Below are 21,901 nucleotides of genomic sequence, written 5' to 3' on the forward strand. Positions count from 1 at the left end.
CTGAGAGACATGGCCATACAGAGATGTTCCTGATTAGTCAAGGAAATTGGTGGGTGGGTGGGGCCTCACCATCCACAGCTGTGATCAGCAGCAGCTGAAATGATGCACATTTTGGTCTCAAAAGATTAACGTTTTCCTTTAAATTTGGTTATAGTACGTCACTCCATGTTGTATCTTTAGCCATACTGGACCAGCCAAAACTCAAGGCCTTATGGGGTACCCCATGTTGAAAACCAGTAAGTTCACATTCCTCTCACCCTCTTCCATTATAGTTTCCTGCACCTATAAACAAATGCAGCACCATTCAGAATTAGCAGAGATGATTTATAGGGCATGCACACCTTATTCCCTATTAAGGACAAAAATCTCTTCATTTTTGTTTGATGACTCTTAAGGCCCAATTAGAATTTTGTTTTGGATAATGGATGTGTTCTTGGAAGTGTGTGGGTAAATCACTTTCTGTACGTGTGACTCTAACCCTACCTGAAATGTGCTCTTTAAAAAAGCTCAGCTCTGAGCCTTTTAACAAAGAGAGGATCTCTGGTGCAAACTGAAGAATGAACTTTCATCTTTATTAACTCAGGATGGTCAGACCCAGGGCTACCCTTGTCCCAAGGGGCAGGAAACAACCTCACCTCAAAATGCCCAGGACTGGGCTCTTTCTTCACCTGCTTTATCCTGGGGCAAAATAGGTCAGGTGGCCTAGTTCTTTTGTTACTTTCTCTCCTTTCTTCTCTGTGATCCTGTCCTATAATTTCAATTTCTTAGGACTCACATACCATTCCTTCTCCAAAGGAAGAGGCCACTTACCCCAACACAACAATCAGACCCTTAGCTCCCTCTTCAGAGGTATTAGGATTCCCACCCTCCATCCCAGCTAGGGAAGAAGAGGCTCTACGGCCTAGGAAGGGGTTTTGAGCCTTCTTGTATGAGCAGAAGGGGGAAGACTGCCTGAGGACAGGGGACACTAAAGGAGACCATTAGCCTGTTCTCTCTGCAGGTAAGAATAACCCCAGAAAGGGCTGCCTTAAGACAAGAGGGGACACTCTTAAAATGCTGCCTGGAATTGGGTGCTGAACACCTGCCAGACAGAACCAGGGGTCAGGAGTAGGAGCTGGAAGAAAGCAATTCTATGTTGAGCATCCAACATACTCCAGAGCAAGGCTTTTTCTGGTCTTCTTGGGCAAAGAGCGGGAAATTCTGGGTCCCTGTGGGACATCTATGTCTTTGTCAAGGCTCACTGGAGAGGTGCCATCTGTGAGCTGGGAATTCATGGAGGTCACTACTGCCCCACGTGAGAGGCACAATGTGAGATCGACCCAGCCAGGAAAAGCAGGAGTTGGGAAGGAAGCTGCACAGCTCTTGATATTCAACCTGAACACTTGGAAAATGACCCATCATCTTTGCCTTAAACTTTTCCATACGCACAACATTATTAGAATTTCTCCTTAACTACACAAATCATCCTCAGGATCCGGGACAGCTGGACGAAAAAATGTTTTGCTCCCCACCCTTTCCCTTGAGTTCCTATAATGAAGGTGCTTAGTTAACACAAATTACCAGCTTTGCTTTTTACTTTTCTGACAGATGAGCAAACATAAAACCATCATCAGTATAGAGGCCTGGCTGACCAAATCCGTTTCAATTATCCATCACCAGGGCAGAATTCTCTTGCTGAGATGGGAAGACACAGATGGAGATTTCCGGGTTGCACTATTAGCTCAGTAAGCAGCCTGTTTCATGCTCATCACAGGAGTATAAGAAAGCCTTAAATATAAATCAAACTATGGAGTTGGGGTATCTTATTAGAAAGCACATAACAAGAAAAACACTGTTTTACTCAGACGAATTAGGAGAGATCAAGAATATAGTTGAAAGAGCCCTGGCATTGTAGGGGCAGGAGACCTAAGTTCTCACCCCAGGCAACCACCTATTCTCTGTATGGCCTTGACATGTCCTTGACACATTCCAAGCCTCAGTTTACTCATCTGTGTTATAAAGAGGTGGACTTAATCAGTAAGTCATATCACACGCTCTGGGCCCTAGAGACCTAAGTTACCTTATGGATTTCAGAAATATTTTATTTCAAAATTTTCTATTTTAAAAATATTTTTTTAGGGGCACATGGTTGGCTCAGTCAGTTGAGTCCAACTTTGGGTCAAGTCACGATCTCACGGTTCATGAGTTTGAGCCCCATGTTGGGCTCTGTGCTGACAGCTCAGAACCTGGAGCCTGCTTCAGATTCTGTGCCTCCCTCTCTCTCTGCCCCTCCCCTGCTCACACTCTGTGTGTGTGTCTCTCTCTCTCTTGAAAATAATAAACATTTAAAAAAATTTTAAATATTTTTTAAAGTTTGAGATTGTAAAATAAATACCTTTGTCAAGTTGATTTATTATTCATTCACTGATTATAAGTGTGAAATTTTACAATAAATATATTTCTCAATGTGATTTACTTAATTTTATTAATCGATAATAAATTCCAATATATTCCTAAAATAATGCTCTGTCTGCTCGGGTAGCTTAAGGTTCCATATAAAATTTCACTTGAGAAAAATGGCTCCAGTCCTTTACAAATTTTTAAAACCACTGGACTAATTATCTCTAATTTTCCTTCCAGCAAGAGGATACTTTATTCAAATCCTTCTCTGGGGATAGGAGAATTGTATGACTTCAGGAAGTTTCTGGCTTAATCAGAACATTCATAAGAAAAACAAACAAACAAACTTGATTCCTGCATCTACAAATTTCCCTGAAGAGTTCCTGTGCTCCTTCTCCACGGTGGAAGAGTCCTGTTGAAGCAGATTTCAAGGCAACCGTAGTAAGTAGTGTGAGCCCATGCTCCAGTCTGTAACTGTGCAAGACACAGAGAGCACGAGAAACATGGGTTCCCCGCCATGGACCTCACAGCCTGGTTGCGGAGACTTACCTGTGAATGGCTGACAATGGCATAGGCAGAACGTGGTCAGGGAGTGAGAAGAAGCCTAACCTTGTCTGACTACTCTGTTCCAAATGCTGTAGCAGGCATGACACACAAACCATTTTATCTATTCCATTTATTGCTAATGCATTGTTATTGCAATGTTTTTTCTTTCCAACAGATAAGGAAATCAAGATGGCTGTTACCCAGGCAGTGAGTAGCAGAAGCAGGTGTCAGATTGTCACCACCCTTCACCCCCAAACAGCTTCCAGTCGGTGGTGGGCAGCATCATAAGCCCTCAGTGTGGGGAGGGGAATCCATGCAGATCATGGCAGTTAGGGAAGGCTGCAAGGAAGAGCTACCATGTGAGTTGGATCTTGCAAGATGAGGGGAAATTCTCCAGGAGGCAAAGAGAGGAAAAGTTTCCCAAGTTTCTCAGGTGGCAGAGAGCATCTTGTGTAACAGGGATGAGAAGTGTGGGTGAAAACACAGGGATAAAGCAGGTAGGGTGGTGACCTAGGAGCAGAGCAGAGCTCCCCAGGGCTAGAGACTCAGCCTGGAACTCCAAGCTTCATGCCACCCTGTGCCGCCAGCCTCATCTTCCTCCACCCTGGCACAAGGACCCTAGCAGCCAGCAATTCAGGCTATCCTCTGTGCTTTTGTGTCCCCTCCTCCATCCACCTGGCAGACTCCTTTCTAGCCCACTCCTGGGAAAGTCTTACCTATCCTTCCAGACCTTGCCAAAGACCATCTGCTAGATGCACCCATTCCTGATCCCCCTCAACCAGATGCAATGTCTCTTACTTCTGAATACCCACCGTTCTTTTATTGGTTCAAAGCTGTGCCTCAGTGGATGAACACACAGTGAATGTTTCTCAGCAAGAAACATTCTCTGGGAGAGATACTGAAATGGCGGCTGGGGTATCAGCCTCAGTAATATCTCTACATCAACTTCACATTTCAACAACCAAAAACCTCCAGCCCCTGCTCCTTGTAGCTCTAGACTCCCGAGTCCCTCCCCCATGGAACTGTGGAGCCAGGCGTGGCCCTTGTAGCCTGCTCCAACTCTTCTGTCTGCATTTACAGGACATTTCCTGGGCCCTTGACATAGAAATGGCTCTATGGCACCATGGTGGCCCCGAGCACCTAGGAGGCGCCGACAAGTGTTCGCTGAACCCGACGGAACTCTAGTCCCAGCTTTTCCCGGGATATTCCACTCCTGTGCATTATGCATCTTTTCAAGCAACTCAGGAACCTCTGACAATAACCGTATTAGTAACTTGCAGGAAACTGTCATCTTCAGATTAAACGTAAAGTTAATTTTTCTCAATGTTTCTCCCAGCAAAAAAGGTTTTCATTGTCACCACTGTTTCCAGACAATTGCCCAACAGTTTCAGTCTGCCTTTCAGACCGAAGGCCCGGCTCAGACCACACAGCACAGCTGTCCTCACCTGAGCCTCTGCTGCTGTATTCCCTCAGCTCTCCGGCTCCACCACCCAGCCTCCAGGCATCTGGGAAATCTGCAGATTTCCCCTCGTGGGAAATCTGCAGACCAAAGAGCTGTTTGAGTCCTCTCCATCCTAATAAATTCCATCTTGCTGGCCAACTTCTTGCATGAGCTCTGTCCCTAAAGGGGGGTCTGAGGGTAGAGTGAATACCTTCTCTTTCTCTAAGATCCCCATGGCCTGGCAGAGAACTGGGCTCTCGGAAGTGCTCAATAGAGAATCATCCTACAAGCTCTATTTCCTGTGCAGACGTGGAGCTGGAGCCCAGACCTCTCTTGGCCTGGTCCTGAGGGAAGCATTCAGAACAACCCTCCAAAACAAAGCCTGGCCTTGGAGGCCAGCTCGGCATGCACAGAACATCAAATGGCTGGACATGAAAGGGCTGAGGAGGATGCTTGCTGGAGAGGCACTTAGCCCGGAAAACCTGAAACCATCTACTTGACTGAGGGCCGCTAACCACAGCTTCAATGAATGATTAATGATTATGGCCAGAGCTTATTGCAAACAGGCATGTGACAGCAGAGCCACTACCCACCCGCAGGACCTGCCCGTGTGATTGATGAGCCACTCGAGGGGTGCAGAGGGGCTGCAGAGGGAATGGGCCGGCTCAGCCTGCAGCTGCCAGGGAGCACCCATCCTTGGGGGGAGCTGGAGGGACACCAGTGTTTCTGTTCTGGGTGGCGGGCTTATCTCATGCCATACAAGCCAACCTGCACTGACCATCCACCTAGGTGATGAGAAGAGGGCACAAGGGGCCTGGGCTAAACTCTGATGAGGACAGAGGTGCCAAAATGGATGATATGTGGCCCCCGGCCTTGCAGTGTCTCTATCCAGAGTTGTGCATCAAGAAATAAAACTCTAGTTCCAGAACCATAAGAGAGTGCAAGGTGCTTCAAGAGACAACTGAGGGCTCTGTGTGGACAGAGCAGGCTGTGTGGCCCAAGACACCTCCTCCAGTCCTCCCACCACTGCTGCCAGCCAGAGACCACTTCCCTGAACCTGAAGTCACTTTTCAACAGGATTCATAAATGAGAGAAGAGGTAGCTGAAGTTCCTACTCTCATGCTTTCTCTGTCCTTCACCAGAGAGGTAAGTTAGCCTTGTGTCCCCACCCTCTCTACGCCTCTCAACCTGCACCCTCTAGAATGGCCAAACCAGGGTTTCTATGTCCCCTTCCAGAGCCTCCTCAGTCAGAAGGCAGGTCCTGACTCAGACACATAGAATCGGTACAGACTCACGGATTCCTTGAGCACAGACTGTGGGATCTGGCAAAGGCACAGCCCCTGCCTTCAGGAGTTTGTAGCCTCATTAGCGAGGCGAGCTTGCCTTGCGTGAAACACAGACAGAACAAAGCATAGCCCCCAAACATGCTGCCAAGAGAGAATGAGGAAAGGGAGAGTGACGTTGAGTTGAGAGGCCATTGAGGGTGGCCGAGGAATCTGAGAAGGGCCTGTGAGGCCCCCTGGGCTGCAGGCCTCTTCCCCAGCAGAGCCACTGTCCAGTCTGGACCATCTCAGTGCCCAAGCCTACCACTTCCGACCAGGGTCTCCAGAAGCACCTCTGAGCAGACCTGGGGCAGTGGCAGCAAGTAAGCTCAGCAGGGACCTGTGAGCTGGCTCTGAGATGACCCAGAGAGCCGGCTGGAAGCCCAGGACGACCCTTGTGGGGGCCTGGCCGCTCTGCAGACTCTGGCTCCGTTTCATCTTAATACACTCCTGCGTGTACCTGACATTGGATACTCGTCCTAGAGCATACAAATCTAATAAATTCTTGGCTCCTGCAAGTTTCTTTAAAAAATATAAAAGAGGATCATATATAAAGAAGTTGATTAATATACACCCTGGTAAAACAGCCTGGAACATCTGTGTATTAAGTTCATTTATTAAATTACACCAATCTGTATTTTAATGAGTGAAAGATACAGTACTTATTCTGTCATCCATCAAAATAAACTCAGGAAATACTTAACATTATAATCATTTTTCTTGTTTGAACACGAGTTATGAAATATGAATCCCGCACTAAGAATGCTGGACTTGCCATCATGATCAAATATGTTTTCACAGGTGCAGCAAATATTCAGTTTTCATTTCTCTCTCCAACTGTTGAAAATATAAACCATGCTTTCTAGTTCGTAGCTGGGTAACATTGCCTTCCCTCCACATGGCAGCCATTATTGCAGACTTACTACCCCACCGTCTTTCTTTCCCCAAACATACTCCTCCTAAAGTTGCTTAGTAATGAAAACACAGGCTTCTGTGGGGGCCCCTCGACACAGGCTCTTTTGGCTTAGGCTGGGCACTGTGTCCCCTTTTCCTCCATCCTTGTGGCACTTATATCCTGTTGATTAGGGACTGAGTTGCAAAAACCATTTGAAGGAAACATTACTTGTTTGAAACACAAAAGGCAGTGGGACCTTGGCTTCACTGTAGACCACCCCCCTAGCCATGGGGCACACATGCCCACTCCTTCCCACTCAGTGACAGTTCTACTCAGACGAGGAACAGCTTTAACATGGACTGGAGCCTCCGGAGAGAGTCCAGGCTTTATCTGCGTTCAGCTCTCCCAGAATCAGAAATCCCAGGACCCACGGAGCAAGACCATTAACAAAGCAGCCAAGGTTGCATGAGCCAAGGAAGGTGCTGGCCAGTGGCCAGTGGGAGCTCATTGAGACCCAGGAGCCTGGAGAAAGACTCCAACTGGGTAAGCTCCTAGGTAAAACCACAAGAGGAGGCTGAGGAAGCCCAACTATAAGCTGGCCAGGCTTGTGTCTGCTTAACTCACCCAGTGGCTCCCCATTGCCAGAAGCAAGGTCCCTGCCTATCTCTTTCATTTCATTCCTGGCCACCCCCACCCTAGTCCCCCAACAAACATACAAAACAAAGATGTCATGGGGATGGAAAAACAAAAGGTCAAGGGGTGGGGGTGAGAAAGAGGGTTGTGGGACATGGGACAGGTTGAGAGTTGGACCAGTTTAAGGAAAGTCTTGTGCTGGGCTAATGGATTTTATGCTATAGACAATAAGGAGCTTTTCTTTCTTTTTTTTTTTCTTTTTTCTTTTCAATTCTCACTTTAATTCTTGGCATATTAAAAAAAAAAAAAAAAAAGCCCAAGTCCTGAGCTGTGGACATTAAAATTGTGAAACAATGAATGCAACCATTCAGAGTAGTATAACCCGAAAACAACCTCAGTAATACAAGATTTCCTTCTCATTCTTTTCAAATGTTTACATCTAAACACTCACCATTATAAACAACTAAACTACATATAAACTTCCTTTTGTGGTGAGGAACATTTATATGTTTATCCGTTGTAAAGCTAAAAGGGCCCCCAACCAAGTCTGCTCCCTGGATAACACAATGCTAATAAATAATGAGGAGCTTTTGAAGGGATTTGAAAATTCAATAGATATGCCCAGATTTGTGTTTTAGAAATAAAGTTTACTTGGGATTTAGTGTAAAGAAGAGGTGTTTGGGAGACAGCCCTGAGCAGGCAGAGGCTAGTAGGGCACAGAGTAATAGAGGCAGGTGTGTTGAGCTGGTGTGAAGGCCACAGCAGGACACCCTCTCCCCCACGCAACCCAGGGATGGCCACAGTAGGTGTTCAGTAGAGCTTCCTCAGGAATGTCACTGATTACCTGGGTTCTCAGTACACACAGGTGCAGACCCCTGCTCTTCTGTGCCCAAGGAACCCCCAGTATCCTCAGCCTCACCTTCTCTCAGGGCCTGAATCTGTTTGGCCCATGACCTGGAGACCTGCTGATTCTTGCAGGGGCTAGACTAGGGAGGTACCAGCCTAAACCCTTCCCCCTCACCTACCCCATACTCACCACCACAAAAGCCCTGAAACCTGAAACAGCATCCTCCTGGATAAGGTTTCAAAACTCCATTGAAAGATTACAGAAAGTTACAGACAGGCAGTTCAGGGAAAGGAAACCATAACAGCTCACTCTCAGGGTGCTTTTCAGAGCAGATATGGCATGGGCACTGACCAAAAGAACAGACTGTCTGAATCACGGGGGCAGGGGCAGGGAGGTCCCCTGGGGTGCTAGACACCCCTGTGGATACTGGATTATGGGGAGATCCAGGGGGTCCCAGTGGAGGGGATGAGTTGGTTGGGCCAGGTGTTGGGGAGCATTTGGGGGTTCAAGCATTGGCTATTTTAACATCCGGTTCTAACTGGCTGAATCAGCTTTACTAATGGGCACATAAAGACATTTTCAAACTCACCAGTAATCAAGGAAATGCGAATCAAAACAGCAATGAGATACCACTTTCTCAATTCACATTGCAGGGAGATGTATGCCCAGATTCCCATTCAAGAAAGGACTTGCTTCCTACCTTCAAGGTTCAGGTTTGGCCTCAGCTGTCATGGGCACAGTGGGAAAGAAAGGCCTGACCACTTCAGCCCAGCACATGACGCTGATGGGCAACATTCACTTCACAACTTCTTGCAGGGTCGGCCATGACTTGCCCAGGCTTCCCCAGGCCCACATCACAGCTCAGCCTCTCCCTCTACTCAGTCTTACTCCTCCCTCCTTCCCTTATAGGTGTGGATCCCTAATAAATACCTTCTTACTCACCAAACTCCATCATGGTGCCTGTTGCTGGAAAATCCAGCCTGCAAAACAAGGAAAGTCAATTCACACACTGTGCTACTGATAGAATACATTGGCAGAGCCACCTTAAAGAGAAATCTGACAATACTTAGTGTGCATGCTCCCTCAACCTCAGCCCTCCTGTGCCTGCATGTCTACTCCAGAAAGGCTCACTGACCCATCCACATGGACAGGGGGCCAAGGGTGGCCAGCGCAAGACAGGCTAAGGGCAAGGGAGCTGTCACCAGGGAAATGGGTGTATAACGGTAGCAAACACCCAATGTTGGGATCCCATGCAACTGAATGTATTTGTATATAGCAACATGTGGAGTTCTCACACACAGCATTGAGTGAAAAACAGAAGCAGAACCTAAGGCAAGGATCTGAGGGTTACTAATTTGTGTGGATGGTGATCACAGGAAGAACTCGTAGGTGACAAGGGAGGTGGGATGTGGAGAGGAAAGAGGGGAGGGAAGGGAAGAGTTGGTTCATGAGCAGGGCTCTTCTGTGGGCAGCTGGGCCTCCCTCCCACTGAGGATCTCAGGGGAAGAGCCTCAAGCAAGCCCAAGGTTGTAAGAAAGCTGGGTTTTATAACCTTCCTTGATTGCCGACTGCTCCCAGGGGTGATGACCACCCGGCACTTGCAACCTGCCCCACTCCTACAACAGAGAAAGTTTCCCCGAAGTCCCAGGAGAATAAATAAACACTCAGTGACAAAAGGATATGGGGGACACTAGAAGCAAATGCTCCAGGAAAAAAACTGAGATTTATAGCACAACACCTTCTGCGAAGTAAAAGTACATCATGCAATTTAAACGGCTATCCATACGTCTAAATGAAATTGTGGAAGATGGTTTGGAAGTCCATGCATGAAATGCACGGAGTGCTGTTCTCATTACCTACCGTTCAGCCCATTGGTGAAGGAGGGATCCCCTGTACTAAATAGTATGAGTCCTGCACACACAACACCTGACACGGGACAGACAAGATGGACAGCAGTTATATTAATCATGTGTACTCACAGCCAGGGGGAAGACACTGCACATGACACAGGGCCATCCGGGGCTGCACTTGGGAGAACAGGGAACCCACAGAGTCTGTAGATAACATGCATTTATTAACTGAAGGGTGGGGTGCCCCTGGTCTCCAAGGGAGAATGTGATTGGCTTGTTTGAATAATTCCACAGTCTGGCTGGGAGGTGAAACCATTAGATGGAGAACCAAATGGGGAGCAGCTGGTCCAGCTGGGAGGTGGACTAGCCAGGAGGAGAGACTTTCCCGCTGGGTGGGGACATGTCTGATAAGAGCAAGGTGGGGCTCTGTGAGGCTCAGAGAAGTCAAGGCAGCACACAGCATTTCAGGCCTTGCAATACAAGCAGGTTCCTGCAGAGGGAGAGAATGGGACAGAGATGGAGGGAAAAAATAAAACGAAAGGCCTTTATGCTAGTGTGACATGAACTGGGGGCATATGTATACTTCAATTCTGTAAACTTGAGGCCCTCAGAAATAAATAATATTATTAAAAACAACAACAAGGAGCAAGAAAGAATGGGGTTTGGACTGGGGGAAGGGATGGGCTAGGCTCTCAAATACAACAAGGCTACAGGCCAGGGGCCTGTGTTCTCAGCAGAACAGAAAATGCTATTTGTTACAAACTGTCCTGGGAATGATTGCCCACTGAGATAACAAGAATAGAGGCAAATAAAACTTCAAACAGAGTTTAATGGCTAAGCTTAGCCAGTTGGGTGGTAAGGCCGGCTGCTCTGTGTGTGAGCAGCGTGGAGTGAGTGGGCAGGTGGACTGAGGGGCTGCAACACGGCTCAAACTTGTTTTCTCTGTCACTCAGACACTTTCCCCAGGAGAAATGTTAGTGTTACCTTCTGGGGTCCACAGGGAGCACTGAGAAGACCTGGACACCTAATAAAATATAAGGAGGCAGGTTGTGATCCCGAAGCTTCTAGACGCCAGGGCTTTTCAGAAACTTTGACAGGGACAGTCTGACATCAGCCACTGCAGATACCTCAGCCAGCCAGTAGCACTGACAAGGGGATGACGAAAGGAGTGTGGATCATCACAGCACCATCTGAGATCCAGCAGGAAGCCAAGTTCAGTCTGCTGCACCCACAGATCTAGAGTCCCCAGATCAGATAGAAAAACCAACTTTTCTATCAAGGGAGCCCCGCCAACAAGAAATAAGTGGTCAATCAGGCTGAAGTGAAGGATTTTCATGGAGCCCATACCCAAACATGTGGGACGGTTTCCTCCCTCTTGCTAGCTGTGAGCAATGAGACAGACTTATGGTGAAGTGATTGTTTTTTACGGACGTTAATATGGTTCCCAGTGACATACTACCTCCACCCACAAAACAGACTCCCATTATTCATTCATTCACTTGACATGTATATATAGCATACTCATTTGCCTATCTTATAATAGGGAAATGAAACAATATCATTCATGGTTCTTAGTGTAGAAGGAGGCGGGGGGAGCAGAGAGATCATAATAAAACAATGACCACACATACATGCACACATACAGTTGTCACCAAGCCCAAAATCAGCAGAGAAATTTGATTCTGTGGGAGTCTGAAGGTGGGCCTCAGGGTCAGGAGCTCAGGGAGATGGAAGGAGAAGGAATACATTCTAGCACAGTCCCATTCTAGAATATGTAGGATCCCATAAAAGAGTTGTTCTGGATTGAGAGACACTCACATTCATGTTCAGCCAGTAGGCATTCATTTATCACTGGCTCTGGATTGAGTCCATACCTGCAATGGTGATATGACTCTGTGAGCACACCAATCTTTCAGAGGATGCATAAACAGTCCTAACTCGGATGATCTGGTGCAAAGTTCAAAGTTACCCAATGAAAGTGCTCTTAACTCCACCAAGGGGGGATTCAACTATACCCCAGAACCCCAAGACACTTCTCCCCCTAAGAGGCCCAGCCATACAGAAACACTGAATCTTGGAAAGGGCTCCAGGATAGAAAAGAGCCAGTTATCACCCAATTTCCCTGTGCTCCATATCTGTAGCAGCTGTAGGCCTGGTTCACAGCCTCAGGGATAAACTGCTAGCCAACTGCTCTTGGGCCATGGGCCCTGAGAGTCAGGGGGTATGTGTAGCAGGTCCTATCTCTTCCATTGAGGTGCCTCAGCCAAGCCACCACCACTTGAACTTCACTCTGCCCAGCCCAGCTCAAAGGGCATTATGAGGTTCCGATGAGGAAATAGGAAAACAAATTCTTTGTTAAATGCAAGTTCACACACACCTGAATGGTTAGAAGCAGCCATACAAAGCCAGAAACCCTAAGGACACAATAGGTGGGAAAATGGCTAAGGAAACATAGGCATTCTTCTCTACCTAATGCCACCCCTACTCTGTCCCTGTCTCTATTCCAACACCCAGGCAGATGACTGCTTCTAGCCAGGAGATAGTCCTGTTCAAGGTAATATGAAATAGTACTTCCCCTCTGCTGACCTGGGGCACAGGAGAAATGGAGAGGCAGGAAAACAAGAATGGCCTGCTATGGGAGCCAAAGACTCATCTTAGTGAAGATTTCCAAATTTAATCTCTGACAAAAGGAAATGGTCAGGACCAGATGTGCACCTTGTTTGTGTAGATTGTTCCCTATCTTAATGGAGCAGAAGAGAAGCTTCAAACACTGAAGATGGAGGAGGAGAGGGGAGAGGAAGCTAAAAATACTAAAAAGCAGTCTGAATAGGTGAATCTCCTGCTAACTTGTCTCCTTTTCTTTATTATGGAACAAGGTTTATCCCCTATCCAGCCTTGAGTTAGACGGTCAAAAAATAAAAATACTTGAATCTCTCAATCTTAGGAGGAGACTTAAACAAGTGGAGGTGATGGGGTGCAGAGTACATTTGTATGGAGAAAAGACTGGCAGAGTATATGTCAAACCCTAGCAGTGTTCCATTTAGGGAGACGAACTTTCTAAATGACTGTGTGAAACTTTCTAAAATACCTAAATTTGGCATTTTGTGGCACTTTTTCTCAGAATAACAGTAGATTCTTCACATAAATGGAAACATAAAGTGCTATTTAAGTGTGGTCAAAATTGAAAGAAATTGAAGATGATACAAACAAAGAGAAAAGATATTCCATGCTCATGGGCTGGGAGAATAATTAAAATATTTATAGTACCCAAAGCAATCTACAGATTTAATGGAATCCCTATCAAAATACAAAAAGCATTTTTCACAGGGCTAGAACAATCTTAATATTTGTATGGAACCATGAAAGACCCAAAGCAATCTTGAAAAAAAGGAACAAAATTGGAAGTATCCCAATCTTAGATTTCAAGATAAACTACAAAGCTGTAGTAATCAAAACAGTATGGTACTGGCACAAAAACAGTATGGTACTGGCACATAAACAGACACATAGATCAATGGAACAGAACAGAGAGCCCCCAAATAAACCCACAATTACATGGCCAATTAATCTTTGACATTGGAGGCAAAATATGCAATGGGAAAAGATAGTCTCTTCAACAGATGATGTTGAGAAAACTAGAAAGTCACATGCAAAAAAACTGGACCACTCTCTTACACCATACACAAAAATAAACTCAAAATGGATTGAAGACCTAAATGTGAGACCTGAAACCATAAAAATCCTAGAAAATAACACAGGCAGTAATTTCTCTGACATCAGCCATAGCAACACCTTTCTAGATATGTTTCCTGAGGCAAGGGAAACAAAAGCAAAAATAAACTATTGGGACTACACCAAAATAAAAAAACTTCTACACAGTAAAGGAAACAATCAACAAAACTAAAAGGCAACCTATTGAATGAGAGAAGATATTTGCAAATGACATATCCAATAAGGTGTTAGTATCCAAAATATATAAGGAACTTACACAACTCAACACCCCCAAACAAATTAATTCAATTAGAAATGGGCAGAAGACATGAACAGACATTTCTCCAAAGAAGACATACAGATGGCCAACAGACACATGTAAAGATGCTCAACATCACTAATCAGGAAAATACAAATCAAAACCACAAGAAACAACAAGTGTTGGTGAGGATGTGAAGAAGGAATCCTCATGCACTATGGTTAGGAATGCAAACTGGTGCAGCCACTGTGGAAAACAGTGTGGAGCTTCCTCAAAAAATTAAAAGTAGAACTACCATATGATCCAGTAATTCCATTACTGGGTATTTACCCAAAGAATATTAAGTCACTCATTTGAAAAGATATACACACCCCCATGTTTACTGCAGCATTATTTATAATAGCCAAGATATGAACGCAGCCCAAGTGTCTATTGATAGATGAATGGATAAACATGATGTGGTGGGGCACCTAGGTGTCTCCGTAGGTTGAGCATCCAACTTTTTTTAAAATTTATTTACAGGATTCTATTTATTTTATTTATTTATTTGCTTTAATATAATTTATTATCAAGGTAGCTAACATACAGTGTATACGGTGTGCTCTTGGCTCCAGGAGTAGATTCCCATGATTCATCACTTACATACAACACCCAGTGCTCATCCCAACAAGTGCCCTCCTCAATGCCCATCACCCATTTTCCCCTCTCCCCTGCACCCCCTTCAACTCTCAGTTTGTTCTCTGTATTTGAGTATCTCTTATGGTTTGCCTCCCTCTCTGTTTAAAACTATTTTTTTCCCCTTTCCTTCCCCCATGGTCTTCTGTTAAGTTTCTCAAATTTCACATATGAGTGGAAACATATATCTGTCTTTCTCTGACTCATTTATTTCACTTAGCATAATACCCTCCATTTCCATCCACATTGTTGCAAATGGCAAGATTTCATTCTTTCTCATTGCCAAGTAGTATTCCATTGTATATACAAACCACATCTTCTTTATCCACTCATCAGTTGATGGACATTTAGGCTCTTTCCATAATTTGGCTATTGTTGAAAGCATTGCTATAAACACTGGGGTACATGGGCCCCTATGAACCAGCACTCCTGTATCCCTTGGGTAAATTCCTACCGGTGCTATTGCTGGATCATAGGGTAGATCTATTTTTAATTTTTTTAAGAACCTCCACACTGTTTTCAAGAGTGGCTGCACCATTTTGCATTCCCACCAACAGTGCAAGAGGGTTCCCATTTCTCCACATCCTCTCCAGCATCTATAGTCTCCTGATTTGTTCATTTTAGCCACTCTTACCAGTGTGAGGTGGTATCTCAATGTAGTTTTGATTTGTATTTCCCTGATTATAAGTGATGTTGAGCATCTTTTCATGTGTCTGTTGGCCATCTGGACATCTTTGGAAAAGTGTCTATTCATGTCTTTTGCCCACTTCTTCACTGGATTATTTGTTTTTTGGGTGTTGAGTTTGGTAAGTTCTTTATAGATTTGGATACTCTTTATCCAAAATGTCATTTGCAAATATCTTCCCCCATTCCATCAGTCATCTGTTAATTTTGTTGATTGTTTCCTTTGCTGTGCTGAGCTCTTTATCTTGAGGGGTCCCAATAGTTCATTTTTGCCTTTACTTCCCTTGCCTTTGGAGACATATTGAGTAAGAAGTTGCTGCGGCTAAGGTCAAAGAGGTTGTTGCCTGTTTTCTCCTCTAGGGTTTTGATGGTTTCCTGTCTCACATTTAGGTCTTTCATCCATTTTGAGTTCATTTTTGTATATGGTGTAAGAAAGTGGTTCAGTTTCATTCTTCTGCATGTTTCTGTCCAGTTCTCCCAGCACAATTTGCTGAAGAGACTGTCTTTTGTCCATTGGATACTCTTTCCTGCTTTGTCAAAGATTAGTTGGCCATACATTTGTGGGTCCAATTCTGGGGTCTTTATTCTATTCCATTGGTCTATGTGACTGTTTTTGTGCCAATACCATACTATCTTGATGATTACAGCTTTGTAGTAGAGGCTAAAGTCTGGGATTGTGATGCCTCTCACTTTGGTTTTCTTTTTCAACATTACTTTGGCTATTTGAGCTCTTTTGTGGTTCCATACAAATTTTAGGATTGTTTGTTCTAGCTCTAGGAAGAATGCCAGTGTAATTTTGATTGGGATTGCACTGAATGTGTAGTTTGCTTTGGGTAGTATTGACATTTTAACAATATTTATTCTTCCAATCCATGAGAATGGAATGTTTTTCTATTTATTTATGTCTTCTTCAATTTCTTTCATAAGATTTCTATAGTTTTCAGCATACAGATCTTTTACATCTTTGGTTAGGTTTATTCCTACATATTTTATGGTTCTTGGTAAATGGGATTGATTGTAAATGGGATCAATTTCTTGATTTCTCTTTCTGTTGCTTCATCATTGGTGTATAGAAATTAAACCGATTTCTGTACATTAATTTTGTATCCTGCGACTTTGCTAATTCATGTATCAGTTCTAGCAGCTTTTAGACATGGTCTTTTGGGTTTTCTATGTAGAGTATCGTGTCCTCTGTGAGGAATGAAAGTTTGACTTCTTCTTTGCCAATTTGTAGAGCATCTGAATTTTTACTTCAGGTCAGGTCATGATCCTAGAGTTGTGGGATTGAGCCCCGTGTCGAGCTCTGTACTGAGCATGGAGCCTACTTGAGATTCTCTCTTCTCTCTGTCCTCTCTTCCTCTGCCCCTCTTCCCCACTCGAGCTTGCTCACTCTCAAGGGGATATTAGCCATAAAAAATGAAATCTTGTCATTTGCAATAACATGAATGTATCTAGAGAGTATAATTCTAAGCAAAATAAGTTAGAGAAAGACAAATACCATATGATTTCACTCATGTGGAATTAGGAAACAAAACAAATGAACAAAGAAAAAAAGAGACAAACCAAAAAACAGACTCTTTTTTTAAATGTTCATCTATTTTTGAGAGAGAGACAGATTGTAAGTGGGGGAGGGGCCGAGAGAAGAGGAGACACAGAATCTGAAGCAGGTGCCAGCCTCTGAGCTGTCAGCACAGAGCCCGATGCAGGGCTGGAACTCACAAGGTGTGAGATCATGACTTGCACTGAAGCCAGATGCTTAACCGACTGAGCCACCCAGATGACTCTTAAGTATACTCTTAACTATAGAGGACAGAGGGTTACCAGAGGGGAGGTAGGTGGAGGATGGGTCAACTAGGTGATGGGGATTCAAAGTACACTTAACATGATAAGCACTAATGTATAGAACTGTGGAATCACTATATTGTACACCTGAAACTAATATAACACTGTATGTTAACTATGCTGGAATTAAAATGAAAAAAACTAAAGTGTGATGAAAGCCATTTGCTTTGGTCACTACAAACAGGCATGGAGGTGTGCATGGGGTATCTCTGAGAAGACAGTAGACATGTGCAGGAGCTGGCACTGGGCACACTCAGAAGCCTTCCAAGCCGAGCAAAAGAAATAGAAAGGCGGGGCGCCTGGGTGGTGCAGTCGGTTAAGCGTCCGACTTCAGCCAGGTCACGATCTCGCGGTCCGTGAGTTCGAGCCCCGCGTCAGGCTCTGGGCTGATGGCTCAGAGCCTGGAGCCTGTTTCCGATTCTGTGTCTCCCTCTCTCTCTGCCCCTCCCCCGTTCATGCTCTGTCTCTCTCTGTCCCAAAAATAAATAAATGTTGGAAAAAAAAACATTTTAAAAAAAGAAATAGAAAGGCAATCAATCACCAAAGAGGCAGATAACCAGAACGAGAAGTACAAGAGGGACTCATGATGGCAGGTCCCGAATACTGAATGATATCAATTAATGTGACACTATTGTTTTAAACTAGAAAGCCCTGTTCACCTGAGAAATGTTGCTGTTGTCATCACTAGTGGGGATGGGGAAGGAGCCCTCTCAAGGTCCAGGCATACAAAAGGGACAGAAACTCTGTCAGGTTTATAAAAGAACTGAACTGCTGCCCCAAATCCGGGAAAAGGGAAACGGCAGCAACTGTCATAAATACCAAAGAGCTAGAAGAACCTTACAGATCATTCTAATCCAGTCTCCTCATTTCCCAGGGAGGAATCAGGAACTCGGAGAAGCTTGGGCACGTGCTGTGGCCACACGGCAAGCCCTACTAGAGCCAGGACCAGGATCTCGGTGGCACAGAGCTCACTGGCTCACACCTGTCATGGCTGGGGTGTGCCAGCCCCGCCAGTCACGCAGCCCTGCTGTGCTGTGAGCACGCCTCCTTCAAAAGTCAGAGAGGCAGACCTGGATCCCAGGTAGCAAAAGCCCTTCTCACCCAGATTCTGAAGACAGGGCTGGACTCTCAGGAGACAGAACAGGGACAGAACTCCTTGCTTGAGGCTCAAACATGAGCTGGCATCTTCCTCTGGCCACAGGGTGAGGGTGTGTGTGAAGACAAGTGAGTGGACACTCCTGGATGCTTTTGTCATGCTAGCATCACATTCACTAGCACCTGGGCTCGGCCATGTAGCCCCTCACCCCAACCGCCCCTAGGCAGCCCCACAGCTCTAGTGGTTTTCCTCTCCAGAACGTGGGTGTGGGAAAGAATTATGGAACCATGGGTAGAGGTGTGGGTGGAGTGAGGCAGAAAGGAAAGGTGGGGGAAAGTCTGGTTTATACAGATCCTACAGCAGGTTTGGATCCTTGCTCACCACTCAGGTGTGAAATTCACCTGTTTTTCTATGACTTCATGTTTGAATCCCACTGCACAGGGGCGGCAGAAGCTTGGTCTCAAGCTCCTATTTTCTCCAGGACTGTGTATTCCAGGAAGCCCACTTAGGGCTAGGGGATGGGGTGGAAGGTCACTCAGAGGCCATGCAGGCATCCTCCCTGCTGGTCATCAGGTTTCAGTCCACACAAGTGCTCAGCAGGACCCCTCATTCCAGGCAGAAATCCTTTAGATCTGACTATTCCATTAGCTTTCTTGTGCTGCCCATGAAGGCACAGGACTCATTTTATGCCCTGTTGGAGCAGGAGAGTCTTCCCAGATGGAATTGCCAACAGGTAGAGCACAGAACTCTCTATCAACCTTCCCTCACCCAGGAGGGCCCTTCCTAAAGAGGACAGGAGTGGTCATCTCTGCTCTTATTGAGGATGTCCATCTCATCTAATCTTCATACAGAGGTCTCGCTTCTCCCTTACCAGTATCAGCTTCTCAGGAGACCTAGGTGGCTGAGTCCATTAAATGTCTGGCTCTTGATTTCAGCTCAGGTCATGATCTCACAGCTTGTGAGTTTGAGCCTCTCATCAGCTCTATGCTGACAGAAAGGATCCTGCTTGGAATTCTCGCTCTCTCCCTCTCTCTCTGCCCCTTTCCAGCTCATTCTCTCTCTCTCTCTCTCTCTCTCTCTCTCTCTCTCTCTCTCTCTTTCAAAATAAATAAATAAACTTAAGAAAAAAAAAAAGAGTATCAGCTTCTCGGGATGCCCGGGTGGCTCAGTCGGTTAAGTGTCCAACTCTTGATTTCAGCTCAGATCATGATGTCAGTTCGTGTTGGGCTCTGCACTGACAGTGTGGAACCTGCATGGGATTCTCTCTCCCTCTGGGCCCCTCCCCCACTTGCACACACTCTGTCTCTCTCTCTAAATATATAAATAAACTTAAAAAAAGAGCATTGGCTTCTGGAAACATATGTGAAGACAAGCCTTCCCCTTCTCTGTTTCCTGCTTTTCCCATGCCTTTCCTGAGGCACTGAGCACAGCACAGCCTAGTTGTTTAAATTGGCTGAGTGGGGAGGGACGGGCCAAATAGATAACTACAGGGAGAAAAAAAACCCACATAAGTCATAATGTTGCCATGTTATACATCCCATTCGTACATATAGGATATGGATATGCAAGAAAATCCTTCATGTTTGCTGAATTTGTGCGTGGGATTATTACTGAAGAAGCTGAAAAGAAGTGGGAGAGATCAGGCACTTGGGCGAGATGGCATTAGATGTGAAATTTCTCTATTTCTGGTCTCTCCTCAGCAGTAGTGAAGCCCCAGTGTCATCTGGAGGCTGAGGACAGGGAAAAGCAGGCATCCACAGGAACGTGGCAGACACAGCTTGCAGTGCTTCTGGCCAAAAGGGTGCCCCTCTGAGACGACAAGTTACAAAAAGATGTCCTATCCTCTGCACTGACACAGTCTAGGACCAGAGAGCAAGGCCTGGCAAGCAGAGGAGGGCTGCATTCCAGCTGGACAAGCCCCGCGCCCCAACCGCGCCCCTTCCCCACCCTGGCCACACACTTTTAAGCCTCACACCAACCTCATGACTCTGAGTGGTAGCCGGCTACTTTTCATTACAAAAAAACCATGTTGTGTTTTAGATAAGATTTCAAGGGAACCCGTTGGAGGGCACTGCTCTATACTTAATAATCATGGGTAAGAAATTCAAAATAGAAAACACCAAGGTAATCAGACATTAGCTGTCTGAGTACTTGGTTTATGTTGGTCTGTTGTTTTTGTTAAAGAAGGGATCTCCACCTCTCAGGTAATGAGCCAAAGCTTGAGAACAAAACATTCAAAAAGTTCTATGCCCAAAAGCTTAGTTGCTACTATAAATGGTTTTCACGTGTTCTATATCTGCGCTCCTCAATGTCAACACCACGGGACACTCTATAGGGAACACAGAACTTTAGAAATCGCCTCCCAAGGTTACCAAATGATAAACAAGAGGAGAGCAAAGACTAAAGTCGTTAAGCCAGCCTCTGCACATGCCCAATTTTCTGTTAACCCTGATCACATCTGAAGCCAAAGCTGCTTCTAATCAAAGGTGGTTGCATAGCTGTTATAATACTTTCCATATTGGACATTTTAACTAGTACGTGGTGTATCAGGAGGCCTGTGCATAAACAGACTGTCAAGTTGAGCAGATATGCTCTCTCTAAGGAAAGCCTACATAAAAAAGTTACGATAAACCTCCAAGAAACCTCCTTCCCTCACTCACAATGACCCAGGGGAACACTGCTGAGCAGGTTGCCAAGTTGACCTGATTGTAGGCTGCCGTTCATGCTATGGAAGTGAACTGTTCAACTGAGGAGCTTTCTAGAATCATCTGAACCACAGAACATGAAAAATTACTATATGACTATTCCCCCATTTTTCCAAGGATGGTATAGAACTGGTACCATTATGAATGCACACAAGAGAAATTAGTTCAGTATACACTCCTGAGGTTGCTAGACCATCAATCAATGAATGAAAATCCAGCAGAGTGTTACAGAGGGTGGGAGACACTGAACTGCAGAGTGTTTATGATCTGGTTGAGAAGGTTCTGGTTTTACACACATAACCAAGAAGGAACAATGTACTCTGGCTGTGCAGAATGGGCCCAGATGGTAGGGTTACTTAGTGCGCCACCACACAGGAGGCAGCGTCTATTGCAAGGATGATGATGCTGGTGGTCAGCTCAGCTGTCATCTGGCCTCAAGTTCCTCCAGGATAGAAGATGAGAGAGAGGTGAACACTGTGCAAAATCATTTAGAAGGGACAGCAATCAAACCCTTTGAAAAGCATGACTAAGAAATTTTGGAAAATGTGAGGGTGGGTTCAATGTCAATGAAGGATTAAGATAATTTTTCACAGAAGACACAGGGCCTGCCATGCCTTTGAAGGAAAATGTAATCAGCACCCGGCTATGGATTGTTTCCATGTGTTTATTTGTCAACAGCTTAATGAAATAATGCAAACGCGGTGAGGATGTCCCAGCCCCAGATCTTCCAACTTGGGGTGCTAAGCAGCCCACCAGGCTTGAGGGAGCTGGGCTCTATTTCCTTCTCCTGCTCCAGAAAAGCCTTCAGCTCTCAGAGGCAGGTTGATAGGGTTTCACTTCAGCGGGGACTTTGCCTTTTCTCCTCAACAATACTTTTCTTGTTCTGCCCCAGCACACACAGAACTTGAATGCCTTCTCCCCTTTGCTGGGGCCTCCTTCTTTTATACATAAAATGGTACAAGTTCCCTGTCATCATAGGGTTGGGGAAAAGGGCTTTTCTAAAACAACTGGTGTGA

At 45.3% G+C, this 21,901-nt stretch overlaps 1 long non-coding RNA gene across 1 annotated transcript; it reads right to left on the reverse strand.

The window, feature by feature from the left end:
* Positions 1–6,286: 6,286 nt before the first annotated feature.
* On the reverse strand, positions 6,287–13,134 carry LOC122497413. Its single transcript, XR_006301104.1, has 2 exons — positions 10,043–13,134; positions 6,287–9,043 (listed from the first exon to the last, which is right to left on the reverse strand). It is a non-coding gene; the product is annotated as an uncharacterized LOC122497413 (long non-coding RNA).
* Positions 13,135–21,901: the final 8,767 nt, after the last annotated feature.

The sequence above is a fragment of the Prionailurus bengalensis genome, chromosome A3 (genome assembly GCF_016509475.1).
Source record: "Prionailurus bengalensis isolate Pbe53 chromosome A3, Fcat_Pben_1.1_paternal_pri, whole genome shotgun sequence".
Lineage (NCBI taxonomy): Eukaryota > Metazoa > Chordata > Mammalia > Carnivora > Felidae > Prionailurus > Prionailurus bengalensis.